The 16823-nt window shown below is 30.9% G+C and overlaps 1 protein-coding gene across 2 annotated transcripts in view; it reads right to left on the reverse strand.

Moving 5' to 3' along the window:
- Positions 1 to 16823, reverse strand: part of LOC142322962 (uncharacterized) — a 1168170-nt gene that overhangs the window by 993049 nt on the left and 158298 nt on the right. Inside the window, exon 2 of one of the 2 annotated variants that reach the window (XM_075362062.1) lies at positions 3933 to 4027. The gene's annotated coding sequence lies outside the window, so the exon portion shown is untranslated. Of the gene's footprint in view, positions 1 to 3932; positions 4037 to 16823 lie in introns of those variants that run through there. The other variant, XM_075362063.1, reaches the window with a different exon arrangement.

Genomic DNA, 16823 nt, shown 5'->3' on the forward strand with positions numbered 1-16823 from the left:
AAGAAAACAAAACTTTCCTGTTTGAAAAACAGGGAGCCTAAATCTGCAACATATAAAAAGAAATCGTTGAAATTATGCAAGAATTTTAGAATCCTCAATTCTCGACTCGAACAGCAGCTCGAGAACATAACGTTAGCCAAAGTTTAGCGATTCGAACATTAAAAAGAGAAAATTTCAAACTCTTCAAAATTCGCCAGGTGTAGGAACTTAATGATACGATCAAAGACTTGAGTTCTGCGAAATTACGATGAACAATACTCGTGCATATCCTAATCTAATAAAGATAGTTTTTAGTGATGACGCCATATTTTTATAAATGGCAATGTAAATAACCATAATTGTCGATACTGGACTGATATTAATCCACATTGGCAACACCAGACACATATACAACATCCAGTCAAAGTAAATGTACGGACAGGTATTGTTGGCGGACGATTGATAGGGCCTACATTTAATGATGAAAATTTAAATGCAGTGAAATATTAGGTTTTGCTTCCCGACCGTATCGTTCCAAATATTCAAAACGTTGTTGGCTCCGACTTCCAAAACATTTCTATTTAACAAGATGGTACCCCGCCGCATTTCGATCTTCAGGTACGTGAAATATTAAATGCATTTTTATCTGGAAGTTGGATTGGCCGAAGGGGCATAGAATGGCCTGCGAGATCACTCGACTTGTCACCGTCGGATTACTTTCTATGGGGCTACTTAAAAAGTAATGTTTATCATAATAAGCTCCAAATAAATCGATGATTTACAAAATAGAATTCGGAAATAAGCATAACATATCCCTAGAGAGAATGGTTAACTAATGCAGTGTCATCCTTTTACAACCTACTGGCTCACTGTCAAACAACAGGAGGAGATTTTGAACACCGATTAAAATGAAATGTTAAGTAGATAAGCAAATATTATGTTTAATAAACTTTTTTTTTTATAAATTTATTCAATAATTTCTATTTAATAATTTTTTTATAAATTTATGTATTTACGATAACAGTTCATTAAATTATCAATGCTGGCGGGTTAAAGTTTGGATTTTGAAAAATCCTAAATTTATCCCACCTCCATTTTTGGTACAGACATCATACAAACTTTTTATTTATACCATATTTCTTGTCATAAAAAATCTTTAAAATGATATATCACAAACGGTGATACCTTTAAAATATTTGAGCTATATCTCCTGGGCCAAACCCCCCCCCCCCCCCGAATGGATTAAATTTTATTTTCGTCCAAAGGTAAAATAGTTGACCGATACCTTATTTTGAAAGTTACAATATTCTATTTGGAACAGTTTTAAAGTTGTCGAGAGGTTTCCGTACTTTTGACTCGCTTTGTATTATCAAACTTATAAAAAACAAAAGATATATTTTTAAAAAAAAGCTGTTGAAACTAAGTAATTATTATATCGTGAAATTGTTACGCTTAAAGTGGGAGAAAGGTATAATCAACAGATGAAAATAATTAACAACTTAAATGAAAATTTAACAGATATATTTTTAAATTAACCTTTTAAATCTAATTACTATGAAACACTCCAATTACAAGTAATATCTACTTCCTATGTCACGATCGGTGTTTTCAACATTGATTGATCGTTTTACTTTTACACACGGTACAGTTAAAACCACCATTACCTGAACAAGTTTATATAAACATCGAAAATTAAATAACAAGCAATCGATTTCTACTTACTGAAATTATAAATAAAATTTGGATAATTACTTTAAAATATAATACAGTTTCATAAAAAAAGATAAAATAAATAAAACGTATTCCAAAACAAAAGAAAAGAAAATATTTTATTATATTTCCTTTTCTTTTATTTATATTTTCTTTCAAAATTTATATTTAAATATATTAATGCAGATGTAATATGTTACATTATTAACGCAGAAAACATAAATATAACTTTAGCAAATGCTATATCTGAAAACGATCTCTATCGCACTGTCAAGCCGACGTTGGAGATAAATATATATTTTAAGTGAAAAGTTTAGGGTTGTGACGTATCATTTTAAACACCATTGAAAAAAGATTTGGAATAGAAGACATCCGGCTACCACAATCCTAACCAAAATTATATTTCTTCTTTAATACTTTTCACTGCTACTTTTAAAAGCGGCCTACTGTAAACTCGAAGTAGGCGCACGCGCGTTATGTATGTAATAAACCCACATATATTGCATATGATATTTACTAATGTATTGTGTGTGTGTGTGTGTGTGTGTATGTTATGTTTGTTGTGTGGGTCTGTATTATCTTACAGCTACATATGTATATAAATGTAAATACAAGTAAAATTAACAAACGCAGATGTGTTTGTTAATTTGTTTTGTATGTGCACCCCCTCCCCGCTTAATATAACATGCTTTATAAGAAAAATAATCAAAATATGGGTGCTTTCATTTAATTCTATGACCACTATTAATTCTGATCAAATTTTCAAATTTATTAAATTTCTGCAAAATTCAATTTAGATTACAACAGCAAATAAATATATTCAAACAAATACAGGCGCCGGCCCTCGTGGCGCGAGTGTTAGCGTCTCGACCTTTCACCCGGAGGTCCTGGGTTCGAATCCCGGTCAGACATGGCATTATTTCATACGCTACATTTCCATATCCCCCGCACAGGCTTCAAGCTTATTGTGGTGATAAAATAAAAAAATAAAAATTAATTGTTGATATAACATAATAATATGCAAAAAATGTAATTACCAAAAACACAAGCCTATTCATCGGCTTAAATTCATAACTTTTTGAAACGCGATAATTTTTAAGCGGAATATGATCCGGTAGACTGAATCAAATAATATCAAGAATCAAATTTTCATTAAAGAAAATTAAAAAAATACTTATCTGTCTTTAAATTATACAAATCTGTTTTTAAACGTCACTTTACGTACTGATTAAATGCTTAAGAATGTTTATACGACCGGCGACTACGGGACCACAACTGTTTCCAGCCTTCTTTAATACATATACTCCATCGGTTTGTAAATGTATATACTTGAAATATATATTCGCAACTGGTTTGTAACCTTTCGGCCTGAACGTGTTTTTTAACCTCATGATGAAATATATAATACTCGTGTATTAAATTGTTTTACGAGAACAAAATGTATTTAAAAAAAAACAAACAAAAACCAATTTTTAAAATCAATTACGATAAATAAAAAGCTATAAAACTGCAGTTAAATTTTCTATAATTAATTCCAAGATACCCAGAAAGGGATCAAGTTTACTCGTTTAATAAATACGTTGTACTACGTAAAGGTTTTTAAAAAAAAAATTAATTGTTAAAAAATATAATATATATATATATAATTATATATATATATAGAATTTGTACTTTTCAATTTCGACAGTGATTAAACAAAATCAAACGGAAAATAAAAATAATTAATTATATTAAATAATTCTTTTTTTTTAATTTTTTACCATTAAATTATTATAATTCTAGTTAATACACACGTCAGTAAATAATATTGCAACCCATGATGATTATTGAAGACCCCCCAGGTTACGTAGATTAATTAAATAAAGTAGTACAAAAGTTATCGAAGGAGGGGAAAATAGATCAAAGAGAGAAAAAAGAGGCGATCTACGGCGTCAACGTTATCCAACACAGCGTATTTAAACTGTTACAGCACCGCGTATCAAACATCGATCCACACCACAGGATTTATTCAAAAGCTATAATTATTGGCAATCAAGTGAAACTTTTAAAAACGTTCTAGTAGCACTGGTTCATCTCCTGTCGTAATGAAGGAAGATATAAAAGAAAAAATATAAATATTTTTCTACCTAGAATCGAATATATCAATAAATATTAAGGACTAAAATAATTTTTTCGACCCAAATTCATTTCTAAGAGATCCTAGTAAATTAAAATAGAATCAAACAAATGGAAAATGTACTCACAAAATTATAATATAGTCAATTATGAAAACGGCCACTGTGTGTGTCCTTTCAATATTTATAATAAAACAGCCCAAAGTTATCCCCGTCCATCTTACCTGAAATAAAAGAGAAAAAAGTAATAATAGTAAAAAATATTTTTTTAAACACATGTATTAAAAATAAATTTTAATTAAAATGAATTATAAGCTCACATCAAATGAATAACTAACATCAGTACGATCACTTGTTCATTATTAACAGAAAACAAGAAAATGCATCTTTAAAAATATTTTTTGCATATTTTTTATGAATAAATTTATATTTACATCAAAATACTCTAATAAATTTTATTAATTAACTATAAAATGTATAAATCTGTATATATACATATAAAACATATTAATTGAAAATAAATTTTTGTAATTATATTCCTACTTAAAGAAAAGGATATATAACAAAGCCTATCGTATGTTACAAGAAAATTGTAATATAAATTTTTTTGATCCCTTGCCGGAATGATCGTCTCAGCCTTTTATCCAGTAGTTTCGTGTTCGTATCCCGGTCAGGCAATGGAGATTTTTCATACACAACAAAATTCCATCATCATTTTCCCACGTACATGCTTTCAAAAGCTTCTGTGGTGAATTAAATAATTAATTCATAATTTATATATATATATATATATATATATATATATATATATATATATATATATATATATATATACATTTATTTACTTTTATTTATTTAAATTTCGGACAGTTTTTAAACACATTCTATTTTTTTTATCAAAAATAAAATATGAAAAAAATGATAATTTTTTTACGTTATTTTTACACTAATAACAAAGTTAACCAATAAAAGTAATGAAAAAATACTAAAAATGACTAAAATACTAAAATATGACTTCAGTTAAATAATTCTATAAATTAAATAGCTGTAACTCGATCTATACCAATCGCCATATAATTTCGTGAGTGACTTTGCCGTGTTCCTGTCGCAAAAAAAACATTTAATTGCACAAATAAAATCACTAATATTTTCCGAGTAAAATATAAAACGTTTTTTTTATTTTTGTAAAAATATTCCCGATCTCCGAGGCGAAATGGTTTTTCTTACCGTGGTCCCGTGTTCAAATCCCGGTCAGGCATGACATTTTTCATACGCTACAAATTTCATTCTCATATCCCCACGCACAAACTTCTTTTTAAGCTTCTGTGAATTAATTCATGATGTACTGAAAAACACCGTTTTTCAGTAGATTTTCGGAAAAGTAAACTTTCGACGGCTATAAAAACGTAAACGACAGTGGTAAAAATGTAATATTCTGATATGTTCGCATAATTCTTATTTATTACTCAACGAGTACCGGTTCGATTAAATGATTTTTTACAACGCTCGCGATGCTTTTTTCAGAAGTAACTTATTCCGGGATCTGATGGGCTTATCGATAAATTTAGTATTGTTAAATCTTTTGTCTAACACGAATATGATTAAACAATATAAAGAGGAGAACTAAATCAATACATTAACTACGAAATAGGAAAAAAAAGAAATGAAAGAGTCATTAATGACACTTTTAATTAATACGATACATTCATTTGACGAACTGCTTTCACCGAAATCATATGTTTCACTTATATATACTCGTATGTTAAATTACGAATATATGGTATTGCTATATAAGGTGTATTTTGTGACTGTATTAAATTACACAACTTCTTAGTAGTAATATTGCATATTACTTTTAAGTCTCTATGTTTCCTCTTATATTTGTTTGAAGTCTCTAGCATTTACTTCACAGAAAAAAAGCATCAGTAATGAGATGATGCGATTATCACGAAGTTCATCACACAACTTTGAACTTTACATTCAACTTCTCACAGGAACAAAATTTAACCCGAAATTAAAGCGAGTAGAACGAAATACGTCGATATTACAGATTATCCCTTGTCAATAATTACATATTTTTTTATTTTTTATTTATTTTAAAATTCTCTCCATAAAAAAATTAGAAACAATAAAAAGATTAAGCTTAATTATAATCAGAATGGCAAAAACCACAAGAGTAAAAAAAATACATTATTTTTTTAATTGTGCTTCAGAGCGATAGAGTGTTCAATAAGTGACGCAACCGTATGGGAAAGTATGTTACAGTAGTAGTTGAAAGTGGCCTCAATTATACGATTCACATAATTGAGTAACACGGCATGATCTTAAACACGTGTAACGTTTGTTGAGGAACTGCAGTGACACATCGTTTAATTTCGCTTTGCAATTCGGGAAATGGGTGAGGATAGATTTTGTAAGCAGCATCCGTAAGGTATCCTCACAAGAAAAGGTCAGGAGGGGATAAATGAGGAGAGGACCACAATCCCTTCGAAATCAGTTGTTCATGAAAACACCGATATAAAAAAGTCACAGCGTTGTTGGCTGTACGAGCCGTAGCATTTTCCTGCTGAAGCTACGTGTACTCTAACCGGTCTGTAGTAATGGCGTTTACAAATCGTTGCACCATCAATACATAGCGCTCACTGTTCACTCTGCCGTGGAAGAATGTCATGAATATTCGCCTACGTGACATTCCACACCAAAAACCCACTTTCTGTCCGTGCAGCTGATGTGGATGTGCGTGTAGTGAATTATCTCAAGTATAGAAATGCATGTACAAAATTTCGACGAAATGAAATCATGACAGACATGAGTCGCAAATCTAAACATGAAAATTAAACTTCAGCAAAATAAACTGTATGTCGAAGACAGAGGATATAATAAGTATATTAACACCAGTTTCACACCTCCACTTTCCCCACCGATCCTCACCCATTTCGAAATTAACGCTTGGTTTCAATGTACAACCATTTTCAAACAAGTCTTTTGAGCAAACATTAATTCGCTCAAGTCTTGTAGTCCGACTGCATTGCAATTAGTGTCAAACTATGGAATACTTTGAAATACTAACTATGAAAAGCCTACAATTACTAAAATAATAAAATACGTTTTCGAAATTTGTGTATGGTTTTGTAAAAAAAAAAAAATTTTTTATAACATCTAAATATGCAATCAGAAATCAAGGAAATTAGCGCAACAGAATAGATCACAACAATATCTGTCAGTAATAACACAGAAAATGATGCAGAAATGTTATTTCTGTCTATGAAAGGGGTATCAGAGATATATTGAGATATATCTCCGATACGAGCCTACCGGATTTTTTTTAAATTTCATATTTTTTGGGTATTTTGTGTTAATGATTGAGTGAGTAAACATTAAACATTGTGGTTAATAAATTTATATGAGTTTTGAGTTCATATGAATTCATTTACAAAGATTTATTCTTGTCTTGCCTACAGTAGTTGTGTATTTTTACAGCTGCGCGTCACAGCAAGTCTGTCCGATGTAATATATAAAACACCAGAATTACATTTGTACTCTACCAGTTGTTTTAATTATTAATCAACGTTTCGTTAGCTTATTGTATGAAATTTGTTTGTAATTTAAAAAAAAAAACTGCCTTTTACCTTAAAATTTAGAACATTTTTAAAGATTGTTAGATGGTGTACAGGATGAGGTAGAAAAACCTAATGTGGTTTAGAATAATTTACAAAGAATTCTTTTTTAATTCATGAGCTAGACTTAAAGCCACATGTATGCTTTATTGCTGAAAAACAATTTTTTTATTTATACTGGTTTTAAGTGAGGTCAATAACATTTTGCACGTCATCAGTTTCGGTCCACACACTACAGGAGTCGGTCATCAAAACTTCTCATTATATTTCGCAATGTGCATCACGGTGTAGCGGCCACTTGGCGTTCAAATTGGATCCTTTAGTTCAGGTAGTGAACGTGGTATTTCGGTTTACACTCTGGATTTTAAATAAAACCGTAGGAAGAAGTCACAAATTGAAATATCCGGTAAACGGAAAGGTCTCGACGTAGGGAAATAAAATGTTCCAGAAACATCTTCCTTAATACTTCCATCATAACTCTAGCCTTGTGACAGTTACCCTACACTATTGGAATGTCAGTTTCGCTCGGTTTATACGCCTTCTGTGAAGTTTTTGAACGAGGAAGTTCTGCAGCACCGAATTGTACAGTTCTTCATTCACAGTGACGTCTGTTCACCTTCTTCAAAGAAATACGAGCCGATCGCCTAAACTTCGCCACCCCATATCACTCTGTGGCCTGTTACGTATGAAATAGACGCTAATGAAATCGTCTTGAATTTGTATCGGACCAGTAACGGAAGTTCTGTTTATAGCACAACCGGTTACGTGAAATGGACATCGTTATCCGTGAGAATAATTATGTTTTATGTCATAATTTCAACATCGTCTCTCCAAAAACTCGGCATTGTGTCTGATTAAGAGGGGTCAATTCTTGAAAAATCATCGGTCTGTACGGGTGGAATTCAAATAGGAACGTAGTATTCTTCGGACAGTCCGATCAGAAATGTCTGAACATTCCCGACATTCATAATATCGACGGGCAGAACGCTGGGAACTAGCTTCAATCCCCTGCATTACGTGTTCCATGTTCTCCAATGTTAGTAGGATTTTGGCCGTACCGGTGGTTTTCTGTTTGATGCTGAAGACGTTCTTCTAAATTGTCCACCTACAACATTATCGTGTTATGAGGAGGCACCATTGAAATGTTGACTGAATCTTCCCTGCTGAAGCACAACAAAATTATTGTTTTCAAAAACAATTCCACAGTGATTGTGCGGTAACATTTAACAGCTTCATGTTGAGTGAAATAGCTAGTGAGGAGTGAGGAGTACCCAGTAGCCCAGCCTCACACGTCACTCCACTCGCCCAATAACCGACCACAAAACCGTCAGTTTTTTCTCCACCACTTTATATTGGCAATACGTATTTTTTAATATTAGATTTTATTTATTTTTTTAAATTATTTCCGTTGTCTTCGTAAAATGTTGTCAGTAAGTCCAAGGAATATTACTGCTTATTCCTAAGTTTTAAAAAAATGTATTCATTTTTATAAAATTCGGAAACCTTCTTGTATTATAATTATCGGTCTGTTTTATTATTATACATTAACTGAAGCTTCGGTCACATATAGAATCAGACATACTGAAGTGACATTAGATTATACTTGTGAATATAACGACTGCCTATATTCATTATATATTAAAATTAAGGAAATACACAACTTCAGAAAGATCAGGAGGTGAATAAAGACTTCTCTTCTATAAATTTATACAAACATATGGAACAACTGCTAAAAGTCGAGATAAAATAAGTATACAAGTAGCTGCAATAGAGTTTAGAACTTTCCTAGATTTTTTGTGGCATATTTTAAGTTAAACAAAAGAAGCACCTCTTAGCAACTTTTCATATACAATATATTTTATATACACATTATATCACAACTGTGACATAAAGAAAGGACTATAAAATAAAATATTTAAAAAGTCTTATCCGTTACTAAATATTATACAAACTTTTAATCTTTAAATCCAAAACCAAACCGAATTTATTTAATTTTTTTTTTTTTTTTGCTTTTTAGCAGTTATTTAAGAGATATATAAAACACTTTCGAAACTAGCTTGAAAAAATTAAATGACAGCCATTTTAATCAGAGATGTCGTAGCTCACAAGTATTTTGCGTCTATTTTTTTTAATGTCTTTTAAAATGATCTCTCCCAATTTTATCTCTTCCATTTAAAATATCAGAGTTGTCCTGCTGGATGCTTAGGATTAGTCGGTTTCATTCCTTATAATTTATCGTTCTTGAGGTAGAAGCATTCTTTTTTTCTATATTTAACTATTAGATAGTTATTTAAGAATATCCACTTTATAATAATGAAGGTATAAATGATTTTATTAAAATTATTTTCCTCTACTGTAACTGCATGTAAAATTTAGCCAATAGCTTTATTAGATTTTATTTCATCCAATTGTTATTTTTTATAACTGATAATTAAGTTCATTTTACAATTTTAAACAGCTACGTCAGTTAATTCAACTTTCATTTAAAATGATTATATTTACAATTTGTTTCCGATCTTAGTACATATTTGTTTTATTACTTCAGGAAAACTTACTCTCAAACAACTGTGTCTTTTAAAGAGCTATCTTATTTAGGATAAAACTTACTTTTTAGTAAATAAACAAAAAATATAGAAACAAAAAGAATGTGGTGAAAATGAAAAAATAAATTTATTTTAGGTTTTTAATCGGAAGGTAATATATAAACTGCATTTAGTGGATTATGAGCGGTTTAATTTTTTCAAACTAGGCAGAATTGTAATTGTGAATGAAACTATTAAATAAAAAAATTGTCTGCCTAAGGCTTCGTCGTTGACAGATTACGATTTAGGATAAAAGTTTTATAAAAATCGGTTAATCTAGTTTGAGTACCATATCTTCCTATCCATTTAACCAAATTTCATCAAAATTAAATAACATTAGTGCCTGCTTCGTATACAGAAATCATCGTGTTAAATTTTAACCAAATCCCTCGATCCAGTTTGAAAATATCAAGCAAAAAATATATCAACATAATGTAACGCAGCCAGTGTAACGGGTTTCTTCCAGAAAGATGAACGAGAGAGAAAATAAAGAAAGAAGAATCTTGAAGGAGCTAAAAGGAATACTTTATTTAGAATAACTGATCCGAGTAACAATTTGTTCTTGTAATACAGACAATGGCAATTCCTGTTCGACCAGAAGGATTACCGGACCGGGAAAAGAAGTTATAGAAAAATGGTCGTGGACAGTGAAAGTTATTATGCTTGGACAATCAAAAGGACAGAAGGTATAAATGCTGCCTGGGATCAGAGGACAGAGTCGGTAGCTTTACAAGCCCGAGTTCGGTTCAGCGGGAGATAACAGCGTTAACAGTAAGCGTGTGGTAACAACGAATGAAGAGGACGTCACGAGTATTCCATTTTGTATAGCGGTTAAAAACAGATGTTGTTTGGTGAGTTATTTGTAAGTATAGGATATTTTTTTTTTGGAAACAGTAAAAGTAATAACACTTGCAAAAATTGAATTGTATAAAATTTAGATTTTTCTACTGTTATTTTATTGTTAATGAAATATTACTTTTTATTCGTTTAAATTATACTGTATTTTGGTATTTATAATTTTCTGGAGGTTTTCCACGTTAAAATTATGTTTTCTTTTGATTGCAGGATGTCATAAAAAATCGAGATCTGCAAAAAAACTACCGACTTGCAAAATTTGACCCGATTGGCTAGCTATGCTTTTATAAATATTTTGTATAGCTGTACATCTGGAAAAGTAATAATTAATAAATAAACATAATTTTTTTTTTTAATACTGTTTAATCAGTAATTAGATAACTAAAAGATATTTTAAATCATTACTGAAATTTCCGAAAGGAGTAAACTATTTTAATATTGTTCGATTTTTATATTGTTCGACTAAAACTAAGAGGTTCGATCAGCAGAAGTTAGATAATTAATCTGGTGGCAGTTTAGCTTATAGATGAGATAAGAACAACGATCTTTTTATAATTCAAATTTTGATACCACCTTACGTTTGAGCTAAATACAGTTTAGCTCAAGTCAAGAAACAATAAAAAAAAGTAAAGGAATTTCCCTGATTTAATAAAGAAAAATTTTTTTTTAAAAATACAGGTAAAGGACAAAGAAGATTAGTTTAAAGATCAAAGCATACTTCTTGATTTACGAGACGTTAAAATATACATAAAAAACTAATGAAAACAGGAACGATTAAAAACATTTTATAATTAACATACTAGTAAATATTTTAATAAACTAAAAAGAAGGAGAAAATAATGAAAATCTCAGAAGAGTGGGAGTGAGAGAGGGAGCGAGAGAGAGGGGGGGGATGAAAGAAAAACCACAAAAGTTATTAATTATGTATATAAAGATGAGCAATTGACAACAGAAAGAATTTAAGTGATTAAAATTAAAATTTAAAAAATGTTTAAATAAGAAAAGAAAGTTAAACAAAAACGTTCCCATCATTAACAAATAAAAAATATCTAAAATAAGATAAACTCAGAGGAATAAAAGAAAACAAATCAAAAATAAGTAAAAATAATAGATCAAAGAAAGTTTGCAGTTTTTAAGATCTTACCTTAAAAACAGAAGAAAACTGACTACTAAAACAAAAGATAAATATTTTTAAAGAAAAGGGAGGATAGTAAAAGATCTCTGTATAAAAAAAAATATTATAAAAAAATATTTTTACTAAGGAATCTTTTAAAAAAGTTAACTAAATCTAAAACTAAACAAAAAAAAAGTTTTTCAATAAAACAAAGTTATAGAAAAGTCTCAAAAAAAAGACAAATAAGAAAGAAAATACTTTAAAAGCTTGTTTCTTAAAATGAAGATGCCACAGAAAAAACTATATATAAAAATGAAGTAAAAAACTAAAACTCAGATATAAAAATTTAAAAAAAAAAGAAAAGAATTCACAAGAAAAATTTTGTTTTAAATAAAACCAAACAGAGACTAAAAAAATGTTTAGATAAAAATAAAACCAAAAACTAAACCAAAGATAAAAAGCAAACTTTTTTTCAAAGAAAAGACTAAAATCGTCTGACAGAGCTGTAATATAAAGAGGAATCTATAGATTAAACAAAAATTAAACTAATTTAAATAAAAATAAAAATTGTCGGACCGTAACGTAAGAAAGGGATGTGATGAAGGCCCACAGGATGTTGGTAGGAAGAGCCCCACTCGGAAAATTGTTTTTACTTTTAAATAATCTTTATTTAGAAGTAAGTAAATACATTAAAAAAAAGTCAGTAATGAGATTGTTTACCTATAATTTTTTTTTTTTTGTTAATTCTCCTGTTCCCCTTGGCCGGCTCAACAATCAAGTATTACTCAACCCAAGGGAGTGTCCTTGCGACTCCAAAGAGGTCCCCCCGCAACCGACAATACGTCCGGAATGGAAGGTCGGCTCACCGGATCTTTTCCTTATAATCATCCTGCCTCTGCCTCTAACTGCTAAGGCCATTGACACCGGGCCCGGTTATTACGTTCCCGGGCCCTGTCCCACCAGCCAGGTCTCGGTCATTATGTTTTTTTTTTCTCCTTCCACTTCATGTGATCGTATAACCACAGCCACGAATCTCTTTATTGTCAGTCATTCCTCTTTACCTCTCAGCATATATTTTTTTGTAGTTTCTGAGGTATTCTCTTGTATTTTATATATTGCTTTTAGATCCTCCGAACGTGCACATTCAAAAAAGGTGTGGCAGGGAGTGTCCTCTTGACCGCAGTACACAGAATTTGGGAGCTCCCTTCTTCTAAACCTGTGTAAGAATACACCAAATCCTCCATGACCGGAGAAGAATTGTGACAGGTAGTAGCCCACGTCGCCGTGTTTCCTCCCAGCCACGATCCTATCTCAGGAATAAACATCTTTGTCCACGCTCCAATTGTAGAGGTGGCGTTCCACGTCTCTTGCCATTCTTGTAGCAAAAGATCACGGGCATCTTCGCTGTCCATGCCCTCATACATCCGTTTCATTTGGATAACTCTTAACTGGAACCCACCGGGTTCGTCTAGTGGTGAAATCGTCTTTTCAAATTAGCTGATTTGGATGTCGAGAGTTCCAGCATTCAAGTTCTAATAAAGGCAGTTATTTTTTTACAGATTTGGATACTAGATCGTGGATACCGGTGTTCTTTGGCGGTTGAGTTTCAATTAACCACACATCTCAGAAACGGTCGATCTGGGACTATACAAGACTACACTTCACTTACACTCATATATATCATCCTCTGAAGTAATACTTGACGGTAATTCCTGGAGGCTAAAGAGGAAAAAGGAAGCCCGTAAATGGATCGGCAGTACCCCGGCCAGGACTCCCGCCGCATCCGCCGATACTGTTCGGTATGCCGCCACGATCCTGAAATGCATTCGTCTCTGCAGTGTACCTATATTTAATTGCTTCGAAATGAAAAATTATTTTATTCGGTTCTTTTTAAATTCAGGTTGTCATTTTTTATCATTTACATATTATCGGTGAATCTTAAAATTTTAAAAAGGAACATGAAAAGTAAACTCTTTACCTTATTAAAGTTTTAAATATTAACACAAAATGTAATTTCCATTACGTTCCATTCTTAAATATATTTTAGAGAAAGTAAATTCGAGCTGAAAAGTCAGATAGCTTAGCTGACCGCATGATTTTCCCCATATCAGATGACATAGTTCTGAAATAAATTCCGTAAACCACCTTGAAAACGCGTATAGTTTAGTTCGTATTTCCATTTACTGAAAAGAATATTTCTTTCTTTATCAGTAGACGAATAATTTATAAATTAAAATTATATAAAAATATGTGAACCTAATGCTTTTGGATAAGAGTTATACCCCTTCAGGAAAAGTTATTATCTTCAGAATAATAAAGTTAAAAAACTATAAAAGAAGAAACTATACACATCACGGTTAGTTTACAACTGTGAAGTAGTCTTTTATTAAGTGCTAAGGATTTTCGTTAAGAGAGATCAAGGAGGGAAGTTTATAAAACTTTTCGTGTAAAATTTGTCGAAAGGCGACAAGAGCAATAGAGTGTCGATATGCGGAGCGGAGGGAATTCTGTTAGATTGCCTGTGTCACCACAATTTCGATTTCGGGTGTGTGTTTTGTCTTTACATTTATTTATTAATACACAGCCTGTATAACAAAATGTTTAATCTATGACTTTAGAACACAGACCGACTTAAATGAATGATTGAAATGAAAAGATACCATACTACCTTCAAAACGTTAGCCGTTTTTGTAAAAGGATGCACAACAAAACTTATGCTGCTATGCGGTCCACAATTCCATCGCAATTACAACATAGTGTAGGTATTATGTACTATCAAATAGAACATACGTAGGATTGGATTATGTGATTAAATACTGCATAGGAAAAAGATATATTTATTTGTTTAATTTTTATAATCTTTAACAAATCATACGAATACGTGCGATTTGTTATATTTATTTATCAATATCGTTTTTAATAAATTTGCAATAAATTTTATTAATATTTTTAATTATTTTCCATTTATAACATGGATTTGATGTAATATTTTATTTATTCATATGCTCACGTATTAAAAAGTAAATAAAAATGAACTGAAATCACTAAATAAATTCTCCTTTTAATATTTTAATCTCAACAATAATATAAAATAATTTTAACTATAGAAGATATTTAAGTTTTAAATATAACTTTATAATTTAGAAAAGCATAATAACATGTAAACACAATAAAGTCCCGATGAATCGAACCCACTGAGATAAATAAGAATGAAAGAAAAAAATCATACACTCGATGAAGAGACACGTAAAATTAAACAAAAAAAGCAAAATCATACATTTTCATGTAGAACTGCTGTTACCTATTGGGAAAGAAATAAGCTATAGATGTAATGAACGAAAGACGGGCAATTCACTGTCATTATACGTAATGTCCAGTACAGGATGACTTATACATTGAGAGCGCTGGTCTGAGTATGCGCACTTATTAATAAACCCCCGCATGCCCCTCTCGACAAGCAATCTTTAGTGCATTCTAGCAATATTAAAAATAGACCTTGAAAGCATAAAGTAATGAGTTACTTTTTACTAGCACGTGATAAAATAAAACTTATTATATTTTTATAATATATTATTAGAAATTAGAAATTATAATTTGTTTGGGTGAATTCCTAAGTAGAAATAATAACAGTATCTTTTGATATAGAAATTTTAATTTTGGTAATTACTTCTTGATCATTTATTTTAAATTTAACAGCAGTGGCTTTTATTATACAGCGAATTAAATGTATAGTAATATTTAAACAGATCCATATTGCGATTGATAATAGTATTCAAAAACGTTCATAACAAATTAATGTGTATACGAATACAGACAAACCATTTGTATAACTATCGCAGAAAAACAAACGTGATTTTATCACGTCGAATTTCGATAGACATTCCACAAGCATGTGTAGACTTAGTTTCTATTTAAATGTATTACTGCAATTGTAACACTACAAGGTTTTAACTGTATATTTAGTAGATCAGCGTTCTCTATTAGATAACAACGTGTAACTATCTGGACGGCAAACTATCTTTTACCAAAATAAGTTGCGCATATGATAGTTTTTATTTAAAATGTTATTCTATTGTAATGTTTCAGAAAATTTTAAAAATCATGATAAAATTGCTAACCTTTAATGGTTAGATATTAATAATTGTAACATTTATTTATTTATTTATCTGATATATAACCAGTACTGATAAAAAAAATAATAAAAAGACAATCTAGATAACTTTGTTTTCCGTTTCTTTTTAAAAGTTCTGCTTTTTAACATTTTTTTGCTATCTTAGGTTTTACTAATAATAACAATATTTTTCTGTTAATCACATAATATAGAATGTTCAAAAAGTCACCAACTTATCGAAGAATTTTTTATTTTTTTGTTGCATGTTTAATTGAGGAAAAATGGTTTACATAATGCAGCAGAGAAAGTTCATTGTCTCGAGAAGTGTCTCAAAATGCCTTCACAGAAAAGTAAAGTGTGAATGCACCAAAATACTCCTCCATCAAGAGGCTCTACAAGTTCTAAGAGACATGCAATGTGGCACATGCAGCCAAAAGTGGTCGACCGGAAGTGCTAACACTAGAGAAGTTGATAGACGTACAAGATGCATATTCTGTTAGTCCCAAGACGTCTGTGCGACGACTGTCTAGTCTGATCTCTGACTGTCTAGTCTGTCTGATCTCTTCGTTGGTAGTGCCCAAAAAGCATCGCACAAGTGTTTAAAGATGCATCCGAACAGAACTCGTGTTCACGAGCTGCAGACAATGGAAAACATGTTGCTTTCTGTCAGAGGTTCATGTCATCAGTAACACTAAATTGCGAAGAAGTCACTGATTGGGTTTGGTCTGACGAGGCACGGTT

The sequence above is a fragment of the Lycorma delicatula genome, chromosome 4 (assembly GCF_047948215.1).
Source record: "Lycorma delicatula isolate Av1 chromosome 4, ASM4794821v1, whole genome shotgun sequence".
In the NCBI taxonomy this organism is placed as follows: Eukaryota; Metazoa; Arthropoda; class Insecta; order Hemiptera; family Fulgoridae; genus Lycorma; species Lycorma delicatula.